General features: G+C 40.5%; 23 non-coding genes across 23 annotated transcripts; all 23 read left to right on the plus strand.

The window, feature by feature from the left end:
- The first annotated feature begins 38 nt into the window (after positions 1-38).
- TRNAK-UUU (transfer RNA lysine (anticodon UUU)) lies at positions 39-111 on the plus strand. The gene has a single exon. It is a non-coding gene; the product is annotated as a tRNA-Lys (tRNA).
- Positions 112-240: 129 nt separating this feature from the next.
- TRNAK-UUU (transfer RNA lysine (anticodon UUU)) lies at positions 241-313 on the plus strand. The gene has a single exon. It is a non-coding gene; the product is annotated as a tRNA-Lys (tRNA).
- Positions 314-440: 127 nt separating this feature from the next.
- TRNAK-UUU (transfer RNA lysine (anticodon UUU)) lies at positions 441-513 on the plus strand. Its single transcript has one exon. It is a non-coding gene; the product is annotated as a tRNA-Lys (tRNA).
- Positions 514-2,441: 1,928 nt separating this feature from the next.
- On the plus strand, positions 2,442-2,514 carry TRNAK-UUU (transfer RNA lysine (anticodon UUU)). The gene has a single exon. It is a non-coding gene; the product is annotated as a tRNA-Lys (tRNA).
- A 1,327-nt stretch (positions 2,515-3,841) lies between these two features.
- On the plus strand, positions 3,842-3,914 carry TRNAK-UUU (transfer RNA lysine (anticodon UUU)). Its single transcript has one exon. It is a non-coding gene; the product is annotated as a tRNA-Lys (tRNA).
- A 727-nt stretch (positions 3,915-4,641) lies between these two features.
- Positions 4,642-4,714, plus strand: TRNAK-UUU (transfer RNA lysine (anticodon UUU)). Its single transcript has one exon. It is a non-coding gene; the product is annotated as a tRNA-Lys (tRNA).
- A 2,329-nt stretch (positions 4,715-7,043) lies between these two features.
- TRNAK-UUU (transfer RNA lysine (anticodon UUU)) lies at positions 7,044-7,116 on the plus strand. Its single transcript has one exon. It is a non-coding gene; the product is annotated as a tRNA-Lys (tRNA).
- A 127-nt stretch (positions 7,117-7,243) lies between these two features.
- On the plus strand, positions 7,244-7,316 carry TRNAK-UUU (transfer RNA lysine (anticodon UUU)). The gene has a single exon. It is a non-coding gene; the product is annotated as a tRNA-Lys (tRNA).
- Positions 7,317-7,443: 127 nt separating this feature from the next.
- Positions 7,444-7,516, plus strand: TRNAK-UUU (transfer RNA lysine (anticodon UUU)). The gene has a single exon. It is a non-coding gene; the product is annotated as a tRNA-Lys (tRNA).
- A 128-nt stretch (positions 7,517-7,644) lies between these two features.
- On the plus strand, positions 7,645-7,717 carry TRNAK-UUU (transfer RNA lysine (anticodon UUU)). The gene has a single exon. It is a non-coding gene; the product is annotated as a tRNA-Lys (tRNA).
- Positions 7,718-7,844: 127 nt separating this feature from the next.
- On the plus strand, positions 7,845-7,917 carry TRNAK-UUU (transfer RNA lysine (anticodon UUU)). Its single transcript has one exon. It is a non-coding gene; the product is annotated as a tRNA-Lys (tRNA).
- Positions 7,918-9,846: 1,929 nt separating this feature from the next.
- Positions 9,847-9,919, plus strand: TRNAK-UUU (transfer RNA lysine (anticodon UUU)). Its single transcript has one exon. It is a non-coding gene; the product is annotated as a tRNA-Lys (tRNA).
- A 727-nt stretch (positions 9,920-10,646) lies between these two features.
- Positions 10,647-10,719, plus strand: TRNAK-UUU (transfer RNA lysine (anticodon UUU)). Its single transcript has one exon. It is a non-coding gene; the product is annotated as a tRNA-Lys (tRNA).
- A 1,330-nt stretch (positions 10,720-12,049) lies between these two features.
- TRNAK-UUU (transfer RNA lysine (anticodon UUU)) lies at positions 12,050-12,122 on the plus strand. Its single transcript has one exon. It is a non-coding gene; the product is annotated as a tRNA-Lys (tRNA).
- Positions 12,123-12,849: 727 nt separating this feature from the next.
- On the plus strand, positions 12,850-12,922 carry TRNAK-UUU (transfer RNA lysine (anticodon UUU)). Its single transcript has one exon. It is a non-coding gene; the product is annotated as a tRNA-Lys (tRNA).
- A 329-nt stretch (positions 12,923-13,251) lies between these two features.
- Positions 13,252-13,324, plus strand: TRNAK-UUU (transfer RNA lysine (anticodon UUU)). The gene has a single exon. It is a non-coding gene; the product is annotated as a tRNA-Lys (tRNA).
- Positions 13,325-14,052: 728 nt separating this feature from the next.
- On the plus strand, positions 14,053-14,125 carry TRNAK-UUU (transfer RNA lysine (anticodon UUU)). The gene has a single exon. It is a non-coding gene; the product is annotated as a tRNA-Lys (tRNA).
- Positions 14,126-14,454: 329 nt separating this feature from the next.
- Positions 14,455-14,527, plus strand: TRNAK-UUU (transfer RNA lysine (anticodon UUU)). Its single transcript has one exon. It is a non-coding gene; the product is annotated as a tRNA-Lys (tRNA).
- Positions 14,528-15,455: 928 nt separating this feature from the next.
- On the plus strand, positions 15,456-15,528 carry TRNAK-UUU (transfer RNA lysine (anticodon UUU)). The gene has a single exon. It is a non-coding gene; the product is annotated as a tRNA-Lys (tRNA).
- Positions 15,529-15,857: 329 nt separating this feature from the next.
- TRNAK-UUU (transfer RNA lysine (anticodon UUU)) lies at positions 15,858-15,930 on the plus strand. The gene has a single exon. It is a non-coding gene; the product is annotated as a tRNA-Lys (tRNA).
- Positions 15,931-16,657: 727 nt separating this feature from the next.
- TRNAK-UUU (transfer RNA lysine (anticodon UUU)) lies at positions 16,658-16,730 on the plus strand. The gene has a single exon. It is a non-coding gene; the product is annotated as a tRNA-Lys (tRNA).
- Positions 16,731-17,860: 1,130 nt separating this feature from the next.
- On the plus strand, positions 17,861-17,933 carry TRNAK-UUU (transfer RNA lysine (anticodon UUU)). The gene has a single exon. It is a non-coding gene; the product is annotated as a tRNA-Lys (tRNA).
- Positions 17,934-18,261: 328 nt separating this feature from the next.
- TRNAK-UUU (transfer RNA lysine (anticodon UUU)) lies at positions 18,262-18,334 on the plus strand. Its single transcript has one exon. It is a non-coding gene; the product is annotated as a tRNA-Lys (tRNA).
- Positions 18,335-18,489: the final 155 nt, after the last annotated feature.

Raw genomic sequence — 18,489 nt, forward strand, 5'->3', positions numbered from 1 at the left:
TATAATATTTTATCTGTTTATCGGCACTAACGGATTGAGCCCGGATAGCTCAGTCGGTAGAGCGTTAGGCTTTTAACCTAACGGTCCAGGGTTCGAGTCCCTGTTCGGGCGGTCCCTTTTTTTTTACTTGTATTTTATACTTGGAATAATTTATCTGTCTTCCGCGATCGGGCGATTCTTTCTCTTTCTTCTATTTTATACTTATAATATTTTATCTGTTTATCGGCACTAACGGATTGAGCCCGGATAGCTCAGTCGGTAGAGCGTTAGGCTTTTAACCTAACGGTCCAGGGTTCGAGTCCCTGTTCGGGCGATCCCTTTTTTTACTTCTATTTTATACTTGGAAAATTCTATCTGTCTTCCGCGATCGGGCGATTCATTCTCTGTCTTCTATTTTATACTTATAATATTTTATCTGTTTATCGGCACTAACGGTTTGAGCCCGGATAGCTCAGTCGGTAGAGCGTTAGGCTTTTAACCTAACGGTCCAGGGTTCGAGTCCCTGTTCGGGCGGTCCCTTTTTTTACTTGTATTTTATACTTGGAATAATTTATCTGTCTTCCGCGATCGGGCGATTCTTTCTCTTTCTTCTATTTAATACTTATAATATTTTATCTGTTTATCGGCACTAACGGATTGAGCCCGGATAGCTCAGTCGGTAGAGCGTTAGGGTTTTAACCTAACGGTCGAGGGTTCGAGTCTCTGTTCGGACGATCCCTTTTTTTACTTCTATTTTATACTTGGAAAATTCTATCTGTCTTCCGCGATCGGGTGATTCTTTCTGTTTCTTCTATTTTATACTTATAATATTTTATCTTTTTATCGGAACTAACGGATTGAGCCCGGATAGTTCAGTCGGTAGAGCGTTAGGCTTTTAACCTAACGGTCCAGGGTTCGAGTCCCTGTTCGGGCGATCCCTTTTTTTTACTTGTATTTTATACGTGGAATATTTTGTCTTCCTTCCGCGATCGGGCGATTCTTTCTCTTTCTTCTATTTTATACTTATAATATTTTATCTGTTTATCGGCACTAACGGATTGAGCCCGGATAGCTCAGTCGGTAGAGCGTTAGGCTTTTAACCTAACGGTCCAGGGTTCGAGTCACTGTTCGGGCGATCTCTTTTTTTACTTGTATTTTAAACTTGGAATATTTTATCTGTCTTCCGCAATCGGGCGATTCTTTCTCTTTCTTCTATTTTATACTTATAATATTTTATCTGATTATCGGCACTAACGGTTTGAGCCCGGATATCTCAGTCGGTAGAGCGTTAGGCTTTTAACCTAACGGTCCAGGGTTCGAGTCCCTGTTCGGGCGATCTCTTTCTTTACTTGTATTTTATACTTGGAATATTCTATCTGTCTTCCGCGATCGGGCGATTCTTTCTCTTTCTTCTATTTTATACTTATAATATTTTATCTGTTTATCGGCACTAACGGATTTAGCCCGGATAGCTCTGTAGGTAGAGCGTTAGGCTTTTAACCTAACGGTCCAGGGCTCAAGTCTCAGTTCGGGCGATCCCTTTTTTAACTTGTATTTTATACTTGGAAAATTCGATCTGTCTTCCGCGATCGGGTGATTCTTTCTCTTTCTTCTATTTTATACTTATAATATTTTATCTGTTTATCGAAACTAACGGATTGAGCCCGGATAGCTCTGTAGGTAGAGCTTTAGGCTTTTAACCTAACGGTCCAGGATTCGAGTCCCTGTTCGGGCGATCCCTTTTTTTACTTCTATTTTATACTTGGAAAATTCTATCTGTCTTCCGCGATCGGGCGATTCTTTCTCTTTCTTCTATTTTATACTTATAATATTTTATCTGTTTATCGGAACTAACGGAATGAGCCCGGATAGCTCAGACGGTAGAGCGTTAGGCTTTTAACCTAACGGTCCAGGGTTAGAGTCCCTGTTCGGGGAATCCCTTTTTTTACTTCTATTTTATACTTGGAAAATTCTATCTGTCTTCCGCGATCGGGTGATTCTTTCTCTTTCTTCTATTTTATACTTATAATATTTTATCTTTTTATCGGAACTAACGGATTGAGCCCGGATAGCTCAGTCGTTAGAGCGTTAGGCTTTTAACCTAACGGTCCAGGGTTCGAGTCCCTGTTCGGGCGATCCCTTTTTTTACTTCTATTTTATACTTGGAAAATTCTATCTGTCTTCCGCGATCGGGCGATTCTTTCTCTTTCTTCTATTTTATACTTATAATATTTTATCTTTTTATCGGAACTAACGGATTGAGCCCGGATAGCTCAGTCGGTAGAGCGTTAGTCTTTTAACCTAACGGTCCAGGGTTCGAGTCCCTGTTCGGGCGATCTCTTTTTTTACTTCTATTTTATACTTGGAAAATTCTATCTGTCTTCCGCGATCGGGCGATTCTTTCTCTTTCTTCTATTTCATACTTATAATATTTTATCTTTTTATCGGAACTAACGGATTGAGCCCGGATAGCTCAGTCGGTAGAGCGTTAGGCTTTTAACCTAACGGTCCAGGGTTCGAGTCCCTGTTCGGGCGATCTCTTTCTTTACTTGTATTTTATACTTGGAATATTCTATCTGTCTTCCGCGATCGGGCGATTCTTTCTCTTTCTTCAATTTTATGCTTATAATATTTGATCTGTTTATCGGCACTAACGTATTGAGCCCGGATAGCTCTGTAGGTAGAGCGTTAGGCTTTTAACCTAACGGTCCAGGGTTCGAGTCTCTGTTCGGGCGATCCCTTTTTTAACTTGTATTTTATACTTGGAAAATTCTATCTGTCTTCCGCGATCCGGCGATTCTTTCTCTTTCTTCTATTTTATACTTATAATATTTTATCTTTTTATCGGAACTAACAGATTGAGCTCGGATAGCTCAGTCGGTAGAGCGTTAGTCTTTTAAACTAACGGTCCAGGGTTCGAGTCCCTGCTCGGGCGATCCCTTTTTTTACTTCTATTTTGTACTTGGAAAATTCTATCTGTCTTCCGCGATCGGGCGATTCTTTCTCTTTCTTCTTTTTTATACTTATAATATTTTATCTGTTTATCGGCACTAACGGATTGAGCCCGGATAGCTCAGTCGGTAGAGCGTTAGGATTTTAACCTAACGGTCCAGGATTCGAGTCCCTGTTCGGGCGATCCCTTTTTTTACTTCTATTTTATACTTGGAAAATTCTATCTGTCTTCCGCGATCGGGCGATTCTTTCTCTTTCTTCTATTTTATACTTATAATATTTTATCTGTTTATCGGAACTAACGGAATGAGCCCGGATAGCTCAGACGGTAGAGCGTTAGGCTTTTAACCTAACGGTCCAGGGTTAGAGTCCCTGTTCGGGGAATCCCTTTTTTTACTTCTATTTTATACTTGGAAAATTCTATCTGTCTTCCGCGATCGGGTGATTCTTTCTCTTTCTTCTATTTTATACTTATAATATTTTATCTTTTTATCGGAACTAACGGATTGAGCCCGGATAGCTCAGTCGTTAGAGCGTTAGGCTTTTAACCTAACGGTCCAGGGTTCGAGTCCCTGTTCGGGCGATCCCTTTTTTTACTTCTATTTTATACTTGGAAAATTCTATCTGTCTTCCGCGATCGGGCGATTCTTTCTCTTTCTTCTATTTTATACTTATAATATTTTATCTTTTTATCGGAACTAACGGATTGAGCCCGGATAGCTCAGTCGGTAGAGCGTTAGTCTTTTAACCTAACGGTCCAGGGTTCGAGTCCCTGTTCGGGCGATCTCTTTTTTTACTTCTATTTTATACTTGGAAAATTCTATCTGTCTTCCGCGATCGGGCGATTCTTTCTCTTTCTTCTATTTCATACTTATAATATTTTATCTTTTTATCGGAACTAACGGATTGAGCCCGGATAGCTCAGTCGGTAGAGCGTTAGGCTTTTAACCTAACGGTCCAGGGTTCGAGTCCCTGTTCGGGCGATCTCTTTCTTTACTTGTATTTTATACTTGGAATATTCTATCTGTCTTCCGCGATCGGGCGATTCTTTCTCTTTCTTCAATTTTATGCTTATAATATTTGATCTGTTTATCGGCACTAACGTATTGAGCCCGGATAGCTCTGTAGGTAGAGCGTTAGGCTTTTAACCTAACGGTCCAGGGTTCGAGTCTCTGTTCGGGCGATCCCTTTTTTAACTTGTATTTTATACTTGGAAAATTCTATCTGTCTTCCGCGATCCGGCGATTCTTTCTCTTTCTTCTATTTTATACTTATAATATTTTATCTTTTTATCGGAACTAACAGATTGAGCTCGGATAGCTCAGTCGGTAGAGCGTTAGGCTTTTAAACTAACGGTCCAGGGTTCGAGTCCCTGCTCGGGCGATCCCTTTTTTTACTTCTATTTTGTACTTGGAAAATTCTATCTGTCTTCCGCGATCGGGCGATTCTTTCTCTTTCTTCTTTTTTATACTTATAATATTTTATCTGTTTATCGGCACTAACGGATTGAGCCCGGATAGCTCAGTCGGTAGAGCGTTAGGATTTTAACCTAACGGTCCAGGGTTCGAGTCCCTGTTCGGGCGATCCCTTTTTTTACTTCTATTTTATACATGGAAAATTCTATCTGTCTTCCGCGATCGGGCGATTCTTTCTCTTTCTTCTATTTTATACTTATAATATTTTATCTTTTTATCGGAACTAACGGATTGAGCCCGGATAGCTCAGTCGGTAGAGCGTTAGGCTTTTAACCTAACGGTCCAGGGTTCGAGTCCCTGTTCGGGCGATCCCTTTTTTTAATTCTATTTTATACTTGGAAAATTCTATCTGTCTTCCGCGATCGGGCGATTCATTCTCTGTCTTCTATTTTATACTTATAATATTTTATCTTTTTATCGGCACTAACGGATTGAGCCCGGATAGCTCAGTCGGTAGAGCGTTAGGCGTTTAACCTAACGGTCCAGGGTTCGAGTCCCTGTTCGGGCGGTCCCTTTTTTTTACTTGTATTTTATACTTGGAATAATTTATCTGTCTTCCGCGATCGGGCGATTCTTTCTCTTTCTTCTATTTTATACTTATAATATTTTATCTGTTTATCGGCACTAACGGATTGAGCCCGGATAGCTCAGTCGGTAGAGCGTTAGGCTTTTAACCTAACGGTTCAGGGTTCGAGTCCCTGTTCGGGCGATCCCTTTTTTTTACTTCTATTTTATACTTGGAAAATTCTATCTGTCTTCCGCGATCGGGCGATTCATTCTCTGTCTTCTATTTTATACTTATAATATTTTATCTGTTTATCGGCACTAACGGATTGAGCCCGGATAGCTCAGTCGGTAGAGCGTTAGGCTTTTAACCTAACGGTCCAGGATTCGAGTCCCTGTGCGGGCGGTCCCTTTTTTTTACTTGTATTTTATACTTGGAATAATTTATCTGTCTTCCGCGATCGGGCGATTCTTTCTCTTTCTTCTATTTTATACTTATAATATTTTATCTGTTTATCGGCACTAACGGATTGAGCCCGGATAGCTCAGTCGGTAGAGCGTTAGGGTTTTAACCTAACGGTCCAGGTTTCGAGTCTCTGTTCGGACGATCCCCTTTTTTACTTCTATTTTATACTTGGAAAATTCTATCTGTCTTCCGCGATCGGGTGATTCTTTCTGTTTCTTCTATTTTATACTTATAATATTTTATCTTTTTATCGGAACTAACGGATTGAGCCCGGATAGTTCAGTCGGTAGAGCGTTAGGCTTTTAACCTAACGGTCCAGGGTTCGAGTCCCTGTTCGGGCGATCCCTTTTTTTTTACTTGTATTTTATACGTGGAATATTTTGTCTTCCTTCCGCGATCGGGCGATTCTTTCTTTCTTCTATTTTATACTTATAATATTTTATCTGTTTATCGGCACTAACGGATTGAGCCCGGATAGCTCAGTCGGTAGAGCGTTAGGCTTTTAACCTAACGGTCCAGGGTTCGAGTCACTGTTCGGGCGATCTCTTTTTTTACTTCTATTTTATACTTGGAATATTTTGTCTGTCTTCCGCGATCGGGCGATTCTTTCTCTTTCTTCTATTTTATACTTATAATATTTTATCTGTTTATCGGCACTAACGGATTGAGCCCGGATAGCTCAGTTGGTAGAGCGTTAGGCTTTTAACCTAACGGTTCAGGGTTCGAGTCCCTGTTCGGGCGATCCCTTGTTTTACTTGTATTTTATACTTGGAATATTTTGACTGTCTTCCGCGATCGGGCGATTCTTGCTCTTTCTTCTATTTTATACTTATAATATTTTATCTGTTTATCGGCACTAACGGATTGAGACCGGATAGCTCAGTCGGTAGAGCGGTAGGCTTTTTACCTAACGGTCCAGGGTTCGAGTTCCTGTTCGGGCGATCCCTTTTTTTACTTGTATTTTATACTTGGAATATTTTATCTGTCTTCCGCGATTGGGGATTCTTTCTGTTTCTTCTATATCATACAGATAATATTTTATTTGTTTATCGGCACTAGCGGATTGAGCCCGGATAGCTCAGTCGGTAGAGCGTTAGGCTTTTAACGTAACGGTCCAGGGTTCGAGTCCCTGTTCGGGCGATCTCTTTCTTTACTTGTATTTTATACTTGGAATATTCTATCTGTCTTCCGCGATCGGGCGATTCTTTCTCTTTCTTCAATTTTATACTTATAATATTTGATCTGTTTATCGGCACTAACGGATTGAGCCCGGATAGCTCTGTAGGTAGAGCGTTAGGCTTTTAACCTAACGGTCCAGGGTTCGAGTCTCTGTTCGGGCGATCCCTTTTTTAACTTGTATTTTATACTTGGAAAATTCTATCTGTCTTCCGCGATCCGGCGATTCTTTCTCTTTCTTCTATTTTATACTTATAATATTTTATCTTTTTATCGGTACTAACGGATTGAGCTCGGATAGCTCAGTCGGTAGAGCGTTAGGCTTTTAACCTAACGGTCCAGGGTTCGAGTCCCTGTTCGGGCGATCCCTTTTTTTACTTCTATTTTGTACTTGGAAAATTCTATCTGTCTTCCGCGATCGGGCGAGTCTTTCTCTTTCTTCTTTTTTATACTTATAATATTTTATCTGTTTATCGGCACTAACGGATTGAGCCCGGATAGCTCAGTCGGTAGAGCGTTAGGCTTTTAACCTAACGGTCCAGGGTTCGAGTCCCTGTTCGGGCGATCCCTTTTTTTACTTCTATTTTATACATGGAAAATTCTATCTGTCTTCCGCGATCGGGCGACTCTTTCTCTTTCTTCTATTTTATACTTATAATATTTTATCTTTTTATCGGTACTAACGGATTGAGCCCGGATAGCTCAGTCGGTAGAGCGTTAGGCTTTTAACCTAACGGTCCAGGGTTCGAGTCCCTGTTCGGGCGATAACTTTTTTTAATTCTATTTTATACTTGGAAAATTCTATCTGTCTTCCGCGATCGGGCGATTCATTCTCTGTCTTCTATTTTATACTTATAATATTTTATCTGTTTATCGGCACTAACGGATTGAGCCCGGATAGCTCAGTCGGTAGAGCGTTAGGCTTTTAACCTAACGGTCCAGGGTTCGAGTCCCTGTTCGGGCGGTCCCTTTTTTTTACTTGTATTTTATACTTGGAATAATTTATCTGTCTTCCGCGATCGGGCGATTCTTTCTCTTTCTTCTATTTTATACTTATAATATTTTATCTGTTTATCGGCACTAACGGATTGAGCCCGGATAGCTCAGTCGGTAGAGCGTTAGGCTTTTAACCTAACGGTCCAGGGTTCGAGTCCCTGTTCGGGCGATCCCTTTTTTTACTTCTATTTTATACTTGGAAAATTCTATCTGTCTTCCGCGATCGGGCGATTCATTCTCTGTCTTCTATTTTATACTTATAATATTTTATCTGTTTATCGGCACTAACGGTTTGAGCCCGGATAGCTCAGTCGGTAGAGCGTTAGGCTTTTAACCTAACGGTCCAGGGTTCGAGTCCCTGTTCGGGCGGTCCCTTTTTTTTACTTGTATTTTATACTTGGAATAATTTATCTGTCTTCCGCGATCGGGCGATTCTTTCTCTTTCTTCTATTTAATACTTATAATATTTTATCTGTTTATCGGCACTAACGGATTGAGCCCGGATAGCTCAGTCGGTAGAGCGTTAGGGTTTTAACCTAACGGTCGAGGGTTCGAGTCTCTGTTCGGACGATCCCTTTTTTTACTTCTATTTTATACTTGGAAAATTCTATCTGTCTTCCGCGATCGGGTGATTCTTTCTGTTTCTTCTATTTTATACTTATAATATTTTATCTTTTTATCGGAACTAACGGATTGAGCCCGGATAGTTCAGTCGGTAGAGCGTTAGGCTTTTAACCTAACGGTCCAGGGTTCGAGTCCCTGTTCGGGCGATCCCTTTTTTTTACTTGTATTTTATACGTGGAATATTTTGTCTTCCTTCCGCGATCGGGCGATTCTTTCTCTTTCTTCTATTTTATACTTATAATATTTTATCTGTTTATCGGCACTAACGGATTGAGCCCGGATAGCTCAGTCGGTAGAGCGTTAGGCTTTTAACCTAACGGTCCAGGGTTCGAGTCACTGTTCGGGCGATCTCTTTTTTTACTTGTATTTTAAACTTGGAATATTTTATCTGTCTTCCGCAATCGGGCGATTCTTTCTCTTTCTTCTATTTTATACTTATAATATTTTATCTGATTATCGGCACTAACGGTTTGAGCCCGGATATCTCAGTCGGTAGAGCGTTAGGCTTTTAACCTAACGGTCCAGGGTTCGAGTCCCTGTTCGGGCGATCTCTTTCTTTACTTGTATTTTATACTTGGAATATTCTATCTGTCTTCCGCGATCGGGCGATTCTTTCTCTTTCTTCTATTTTATACTTATAATATTTTATCTGTTTATCGGCACTAACGGATTTAGCCCGGATAGCTCTGTAGGTAGAGCGTTAGGCTTTTAACCTAACGGTCCAGGGCTCAAGTCTCAGTTCGGGCGATCCCTTTTTTAACTTGTATTTTATACTTGGAAAATTCGATCTGTCTTCCGCGATCGGGTGATTCTTTCTCTTTCTTCTATTTTATACTTATAATATTTTATCTGTTTATCGAAACTAACGGATTGAGCCCGGATAGCTCTGTAGGTAGAGCTTTAGGCTTTTAACCTAACGGTTCAGGATTCGAGTCCCTGTTCGGGCGATCCCTTTTTTTACTTCTATTTTATACTTGGAAAATTCTATCTGTCTTCCGCGATCGGGCGATTCTTTCTCTTTCTTCTATTTTATACTTATAATATTTTATCTGTTTATCGGAACTAACGGAATGAGCCCGGATAGCTCAGACGGTAGAGCGTTAGGCTTTTAACCTAACGGTCCAGGGTTAGAGTCCCTGTTCGGGGAATCCCTTTTTTTACTTCTATTTTATACTTGGAAAATTCTATCTGTCTTCCGCGATCGGGTGATTCTTTCTCTTTCTTCTATTTTATACTTATAATATTTTATCTTTTTATCGGAACTAACGGATTGAGCCCGGATAGCTCAGTCGTTAGAGCGTTAGGCTTTTAACCTAACGGTCCAGGGTTCGAGTCCCTGTTCGGGCGATCCCTTTTTTTACTTCTATTTTATACTTGGAAAATTCTATCTGTCTTCCGCGATCGGGCGATTCTTTCTCTTTCTTCTATTTTATACTTATAATATTTTATCTTTTTATCGGAACTAACGGATTGAGCCCGGATAGCTCAGTCGGTAGAGCGTTAGTCTTTTAACCTAACGGTCCAGGGTTCGAGTCCCTGTTCGGGCGATCTCTTTTTTTACTTCTATTTTATACTTGGAAAATTCTATCTGTCTTCCGCGATCGGGCGATTCTTTCTCTTTCTTCTATTTCATACTTATAATATTTTATCTTTTTATCGGAACTAACGGATTGAGCCCGGATAGCTCAGTCGGTAGAGCGTTAGGCTTTTAACCTAACGGTCCAGGGTTCGAGTCCCTGTTCGGGCGATCTCTTTCTTTACTTGTATTTTATACTTGGAATATTCTATCTGTCTTCCGCGATCGGGCGATTCTTTCTCTTTCTTCAATTTTATGCTTATAATATTTGATCTGTTTATCGGCACTAACGTATTGAGCCCGGATAGCTCTGTAGGTAGAGCGTTAGGCTTTTAACCTAACGGTCCAGGGTTCGAGTCTCTGTTCGGGCGATCCCTTTTTTAACTTGTATTTTATACTTGGAAAATTCTATCTGTCTTCCGCGATCCGGCGATTCTTTCTCTTTCTTCTATTTTATACTTATAATATTTTATCTTTTTATCGGAACTAACAGATTGAGCTCGGATAGCTCAGTCGGTAGAGCGTTAGGCTTTTAAACTAACGGTCCAGGGTTCGAGTCCCTGCTCGGGCGATCCCTTTTTTTACTTCTATTTTGTACTTGGAAAATTCTATCTGTCTTCCGCGATCGGGCGATTCTTTCTCTTTCTTCTTTTTTATACTTATAATATTTTATCTGTTTATCGGCACTAACGGATTGAGCCCGGATAGCTCAGTCGGTAGAGCGTTAGGATTTTAACCTAACGGTCCAGGGTTCGAGTCCCTGTTCGGGCGATCCCTTTTTTTACTTCTATTTTATACATGGAAAATTCTATCTGTCTTCCGCGATCGGGCGATTCTTTCTCTTTCTTCTATTTTATACTTATAATATTTTATCTTTTTATCGGAACTAACGGAATGAGCCCGGATAGCTCAGTCGGTAGAGCGTTAGGCTTTTAACCTAACGGTCCAGGGTTCGAGTCCCTGTTCGGGCGATCCCTTTTTTTAATTCTATTTTATACTTGGAAAATTCTATCTGTCTTCCGCGATCGGGCGATTCATTCTCTGTCTTCTATTTTATACTTATAATATTTTATCTTTTTATCGGCACTAACGGATTGAGCCCGGATAGCTCAGTCGGTAGAGCGTTAGGCGTTTAACCTAACGGTCCAGGGTTCGAGTCCCTGTTCGGGCGGTCCCTTTTTTTTACTTGTATTTTATACTTGGAATATTTTATCTGTCTTCCGCGATCGGGCGATTCTTTCTCTTTCTTCTATTTTATACTTATAATATTTTATCTGTTTATCGGCACTAACGGATTGAGCCCGGATAGCTCAGTCGGTAGAGCGTTAGGCTTTTAACCTAACGGTTCAGGGTTCGAGTCCCTGTTCGGGCGATCCCTTTTTTTTACTTCTATTTTATACTTGGAAAATTCTATCTGTCTTCCGCGATCGGGCGATTCATTCTCTGTCTTCTATTTTATACTTATAATATTTTATCTGTTTATCGGCACTAACGGATTGAGCCCGGATAGCTCAGTCGGTAGAGCGTTAGGCTTTTAACCTAACGGTCCAGGATTCGAGTCCCTGTGCGGGCGGTCCCTTTTTTTTACTTGTATTTTATACTTGGAATAATTTATCTGTCTTCCGCGATCGGGCGATTCTTTCTCTTTCTTCTATTTTATACTTATAATATTTTATCTGTTTATCGGCACTAACGGATTGAGCCCGGATAGCTCAGTCGGTAGAGCGTTAGGGTTTTAACCTAACGGTCCAGGTTTCGAGTCTCTGTTCGGACGATCCCCTTTTTCACTTCTATTTTATACTTGGAAAATTCTATCTGTCTTCCGCGATCGGGTGATTCTTTCTGTTTCTTCTATTTTATACTTATAATATTTTATCTTTTTATCGGAACTAACGGATTGAGCCCGGATAGTTCAGTCGGTAGAGCGTTAGGCTTTTAACCTAACGGTCCAGGGTTCGAGTCCCTGTTCGGGCGATCCCTTTTTTTTTACTTGTATTTTATACGTGGAATATTTTGTCTTCCTTCCGCGATCGGGCGATTCTTTCTTTCTTCTATTTTATACTTATAATATTTTATCTGTTTATCGGCACTAACGGATTGAGCCCGGATAGCTCAGTCGGTAGAGCGTTAGGCTTTTAACCTAACGGTCCAGGGTTCGAGTCACTGTTCGGGCGATCTCTTTTTTTACTTGTATTTTAAACTTGGAATATTTTATCTGTCTTCCGCAATCGGGCGATTCTTTCTCTTTCTTCTATTTTATACTTATAATATTTTATCTGATTATCGGCACTAACGGTTTGAGCCCGGATAGCTCAGTCGGTAGAGCGTTAGGCTTTTAACCTAACGGTCCAGGGTTCGAGTCCCTGTTCGGGCGATCTCTTTCTTTACTTGTATTTTATACTTGGAATATTCTATCTGTCTTCCGCGATCGGGCGATTCTTTCTCTTTCTTCTATTTTATACTTATAATATTTTATCTGTTTATCGGCACTAACGGATTTAGCCCGGATAGCTCTGTAGGTAGAGCGTTAGGCTTTTAACCTAACGGTCCAGGGCTCAAGTCTCAGTTCGGGCGATCCCTTTTTTAACTTGTATTTTATACTAGGAAAATTCGATCTGTCTTCCGGGATCGGGTGATTCTTTCTCTTTCTTCTATTTTATACTTATAATATTTTATCTGTTTATCGGCACTAACGGATTTAGCCCGGATAGCTCTGTAGGTAGAGCGTTAGGCTTTTAACCTAACGGTCCAGGGCTCAAGTCTCAGTTCGGGCGATCCCTTTTTTAACTTGTATTTTATACTTGGAAAATTCGATCTGTCTTCCGCGATCGGGTGATTCTTTCTCTTTCTTCTATTTTATACTTATAATATTTTATCTGTTTATCGAAACTAACGGATTGAGCCCGGATAGCTCTGTAGGTAGAGCGTTAGGCTTTTAACCTAACGGTCCAGGGTTCAAGTCCCTGTTCGGGCGATCCCTTTTTTTACTTCTATTTTATACTTGGAAAATTCTATCTGTCTTCCGCGATCGGGCGATTCTTTCTCTTTCTTCTATTTTATACTTATAATATTTTATCTGTTTATCGGAACTAACGGAATGAGCCCGGATAGCTCAGTCGGTAGAGCGTTAGGCTTTTAACCTAACGGTCCAGGGTTCGAGTCCCTGTTCGGGCGATCCCTTTTTTTTTACTTGTATTTTATACGTGGAATATTTTGTCTTCCTTCCGCGATCGGGCGATTCTTTCTCTTTCTTCTATTTTATACTTATAATATTTTATCTGTTTATCGGCACTAACGGATTGAGCCCGGATAGCTCAGTCGGTAGAGCGTTAGGCTTTTAACCTAACGGTCCAGGGTTCGAGTCACTGTTCGGGCGATCTCTTTTTTTACTTGTATTTTAAACTTGGAATATTTTATCTGTCTTCCGCAATCGGGCGATTCTTTCTCTTTCTTCTATTTTATACTTATAATATTTTATCTGATTATCGGCACTAACGGTTTGAGCCCGGATAGCTCAGTCGGTAGAGCGTTAGGCTTTTAACCTAACGGTCCAGGGTTCGAGTCCCTGTTCGGGCGATCTCTTTCTTTACTTGTATTTTATACTTGGAATATTCTATCTGTCTTCCGCGATCGGGCGATTCTTTCTCTTTCTTCTATTTTATACTTATAATATTTTATCTGTTTATCGGCACTAACGGATTTAGCCCGGATAGCTCTGTAGGTAGAGCGTTAGGCTTTTAACCTAACGGTCCAGGGCTCAAGTCTCAGTTCGGGCGATCCCTTTTTTAACTTGTATTTTATACTAGGAAAATTCGATCTGTCTTCCGCGATCGGGTGATTCTTTCTCTTTCTTCTATTTTATACTTATAATATTTTATCTGTTTATCGGCACTAACGGATTTAGCCCGGATAGCTCTGTAGGTAGAGCGTTAGGCTTTTAACCTAACGGTCCAGGGCTCAAGTCTCAGTTCGGGCGATCCCTTTTTTAACTTGTATTTTATACTTGGAAAATTCGATCTGTCTTCCGCGATCGGGTGATTCTTTCTCTTTCTTCTATTTTATACTTATAATATTTTATCTGTTTATCGGCACTAACGGATTGAGCCCGGATAGCTCAGTCGGTAGAGCGTTAGGCGTTTAACCTAACGGTCCAGGGTTCGAGTCCCTGTTCGGGCGGTCCCTTTTTTTTACTTGTATTTTATACTTGGAATAATTTATCTGTCTTCCGCGATCGGGCGATTCTTTCTCTTTCTTCTATTTTATACTTATAATATTTTATCTGTTTATCGGCACTAACGGATTGAGCCCGGATAGCTCAGTCGGTAGAGCGTTAGGCTTTTAACCTAACGGTCCAGGGTTCGAGTCCCTGTTCGGGCGATCCCTTTTTTTTACTTCTATTTTATACTTGGAAAATTCTATCTGTCTTCCGCGATCGGGCGATTCATTCTCTGTCTTCTATTTTATACTTATAATATTTTATCTGTTTATCGGCACTAACGGATTGAGCCCGGATAGCTCAGTCGGTAGAGCGTTAGGCTTTTAACCTAACGGTCCAGGATTCGAGTCCCTGTTCGGGCGGTCCCTTTTTTTTACTTGTATTTTATACTTGGAATAATTTATCTGTCTTCCGCGATCGGGCGATTCTTTCTCTTTCTTCTATTTTATACTTATAATATTTTATCTGTTTATCGGCACTAACGGATTGAGCCCGGATAGCTCAGTCGGTAGAGCGTTAGGCTTTTAACCTAACGGTCCAGGGTTCGAGTCCCTGTTCGGGCGATCTCTTTCTTTACTTGTATTTTATACTTGGAATATTCTATCTGTCTTCCGCGATCGGGCGATTCTTTCTCTTTCTTCTATTTTATACTTATAATATTTTATCTGATTATCGGCACTAACGGATTTAGCCCGGATAGCTCTGTAGGTAGAGCGTTAGGCTTTTAACCTAACGGTCCAGGGCTCAAGTCTCAGTTCGGGCGATACCTTTTTTAACTTGTATTTTATACTAGGAAAATTCGATCTGTCTTCCGCGATCGGGTGATTCTTTCTCTTTCTTCTATTTTATACTTATAATATTTTATCTGTTTATCGGCACTAACGGATTTAGCCCGGATAGCTCTGTAGGTAGAGCGTTAGGCTTTTAACCTAACGGTCCAGGGCTCAAGTCTCAGTTCGGGCGATCCCTTTTTTAACTTGTATTTTATACTTGGAAAATTCGATCTGTCTTCCGCGATCGGGTGATTCTTTCTCTTTCTTCTATTTTATACTTATAATATTTTATCTGTTTATCGGCACTAACGGATTTAGCCCGGATAGCTCTGTAGGTAGAGCGTTAGGCTTTTAACCTAACGGTCCAGGGCTCAAGTCTCAGTTCGGGCGATCCCTTTTTTAACTTGTATTTTATACTTGGAAAATTCGATCTGTCTTCCGCGATCGGGTGATTCTTTCTCTTTCTTCTATTTTATACTTATAATATTTTATCTGTTTATCGGCACTAACGGATTGAGCCCGGATAGCTCAGTCGGTAGAGCGTTAGGCGTTTAACCTAACGGTCCAGGGTTCGAGTCCCTGTTCGGGCGGTCCCTTTTTTTTACTTGTATTTTATACTTGGAATAATTTATCTGTCTTCCGCGATCGGGCGATTCTTTCTCTTTCTTCTATTTTATACTTATAATATTTTATCTGTTTATCGGCACTAACGGATTGAGCCCGGATAGCTCAGTCGGTAGAGCGTTAGGCTTTTAACCTAACGGTCCAGGGTTCGAGTCCCTGTTCGGGCGATCCCTTTTTTTTACTTCTATTTTATACTTGGAAAATTCTATCTGTCTTCCGCGATCGGGCGATTCATTCTCTGTCTTCTATTTTATACTTATAATATTTTATCTGTTTATCGGCACTAACGGATTGAGCCCGGATAGCTCAGTCGGTAGAGCGTTAGGCTTTTAACCTAACGGTCCAGGATTCGAGTCCCTGTTCGGGCGGTCCCTTTTTTTTACTTGTATTTTATACTTGGAATAATTTATCTGTCTTCCGCGATCGGGCGATTCTTTCTCTTTCTTCTATTTTATACTTATAATATTTTATCTGTTTATCGGCACTAACGGATTGAGCCCGGATAGCTCAGTCGGTAGAGCGTTAGGCTTTTAACCTAACGGTCCAGGGTTCGAGTCCCTGTTCGGGCGATCTCTTTCTTTACTTGTATTTTATACTTGGAATATTCTATCTGTCTTCCGCGATCGGGCGATTCTTTCTCTTTCTTCTATTTTATACTTATAATATTTTATCTGATTATCGGCACTAACGGATTTAGCCCGGATAGCTCTGTAGGTAGAGCGTTAGGCTTTTAACCTAACGGTCCAGGGCTCAAGTCTCAGTTCGGGCGATACCTTTTTTAACTTGTATTTTATACTAGGAAAATTCGATCTGTCTTCCGCGATCGGGTGATTCTTTCTCTTTCTTCTATTTTATACTTATAATATTTTATCTGTTTATCGGCACTAACGGATTTAGCCCGGATAGCTCTGTAGGTAGAGCGTTAGGCTTTTAACCTAACGGTCCAGGGCTCAAGTCTCAGTTCGGGCGATCCCTTTTTTAACTTGTATTTTATACTTGGAAAATTCGATCTGTCTTCCGCGATCGGGTGATTCTTTCTCTTTCTTCTATTTTATACTTATAATATTTTATCTGTTTATCGAAACTAACGGATTGAGCCCGGATAGCTCTGTAGGTAGAACGTTAGGCTTTTAACCTAACGGTCCAGGGTTCGAGTCCCTGTTCGGGCGATCCCTTTTTTTACTTCTATTTTATACTTGGAAAATTCTATCTGTCTTCCGCGATCGGGCGATTCTTTCTCTTTCTTCTATTTTATACTTATAATATTTTATCTGTTTATCGGAACTAACGGAATGAGCCCGGATAGCTCAGTCGGTAGAGCGTTAGGCTTTTAACCTAACGGTCCAGGGTTCGAGTCCCTGTTCGGGCGATCCCTTTTTTTTTACTTGTATTTTATACGTGGAATATTTTGTCTTCCTTCCGCGATCGGGCGATTCTTTCTCTTTCTTCTATTTTATACTTATAATATTTTATCTGTTTATCGGCACTAACGGATTGAGCCCGGATAGCTCAGTCGGTAGAGCGTTAGGCTTTTAACCTAACGGTCCAGGGTTCGAGTCACTGTTCGGGCGATCTCTTTTTTTACTTGTATTTTAAACTTGGAATATTTTATCTGTCTTCCGCAATCGGGCGATTCTTTCTCTTTCTTCTATTTTATACTTATAATATTTTATCTGATTATCGGCACTAACGGTTTGAGCCCAGATAGCTCAGTCGGTAGAGCGTTAGGCTTTTAACCTAACGGTCCAGGGTTCGAGTCCCTGTTCGGGCGATCTCTTTCTTTACTTGTATTTTATACTTGGAATATTCTATCTGTCTTCCGCGATCGGGCGATTCTTTCTCTTTCTTCTATTTTATACTTATAATATTTTATCTGTTTATCGGCACTAACGGATTTAGCCCGGATAGCTCTGTAGGTAGAGCGTTAGGCTTTTAACCTAACGGTCCAGGGCTCAAGTCTCAGTTCGGGCGATCCCTTTTTTAACTTGTATTTTATACTAGGAAAATTCGATCTGTCTTCCGCGATCGGGTGATTCTTTCTCTTTCTTCTATTTTATGCTTATAATATTTTATCTGTTTATCGGCACTAACGGATTTAGCCCGGATAGCTCTGTAGGTAGAGCGTTAGGCTTTTAACCTAACGGTCCAGGGCTCAAGTCTCAGTTCGGGCGATCCCTTTTTTAACTTGTATTTTATACTTGGAAAATTCGATCTGTCTTCCGCGATCGGGTGATTCTTTCTCTTTCTTCTATTTTATACTTATAATATTTTATCTGTTTATCGGCACTAACGGATTGAGCCCGGATAGCTCAGTCGGTAGAGCGTTAGGCGTTTAACCTAACGGTCCAGGGTTCGAGTCCCTGTTCGGGCGGTCCCTTTTTTTTACTTGTATTTTATACTTGGAATAATTTATCTGTCTTCCGCGATCGGGCGATTCTTTCTCTTTCTTCTATTTTATACTTATAATATTTTATCTGTTTATCGGCACTAACGGATTGAGCCCGGATAGCTCAGTCGGTAGAGCGTTAGGCTTTTAACCTAACGGTCCAGGGTTCGAGTCCCTGTTCGGGCGATCCCTTTTTTTTACTTCTATTTTATACTTGGAAAATTCTATCTGTCTTCCGCGATCGGGCGATTCATTCTCTGTCTTCTATTTTATACTTATAATATTTTATCTGTTTATCGGCACTAACGGATTGAGCCCGGATAGCTCAGTCGGTAGAGCGTTAGGCTTTTAACCTAACGGTCCAGGGTTCGAGTCACTCTTCGGGCGATCTCTTTTTTTAATTGTATTTTAAACTTGGAATATTTTATCTGTCTTCCGCAATCGGGCGATTCTTTCTCTTTCTTCTATTTTATACTTATAATATTTTATCTGATTATCGGCACTAACGGTTTGAGCCCGGATAGCTCAGTTGGTAGAGCGTTAGGCTTTTAACCTAACGGTCCAGGGTTCGAGTCCCTGTTCGGGCGATCTCTTTCTTTACTTGTATTTTATACTTGGAATATTCTATCTGTCTTCCGCGATCGGGCGATTCTTTCTCTTTCTTCTATTTTATACTTATAATATTTTATCTGTTTATCGGCACTAGCGGATTTAGCCCGGATAGCTCTGTAGGTAGAGCGTT

Source organism: Parasteatoda tepidariorum, chromosome 2, assembly GCF_982258835.1.
Source record: "Parasteatoda tepidariorum strain Cologne lab strain chromosome 2, Ptep-v5.0, whole genome shotgun sequence".
Taxonomy (NCBI): Eukaryota; Metazoa; Arthropoda; class Arachnida; order Araneae; family Theridiidae; genus Parasteatoda; species Parasteatoda tepidariorum.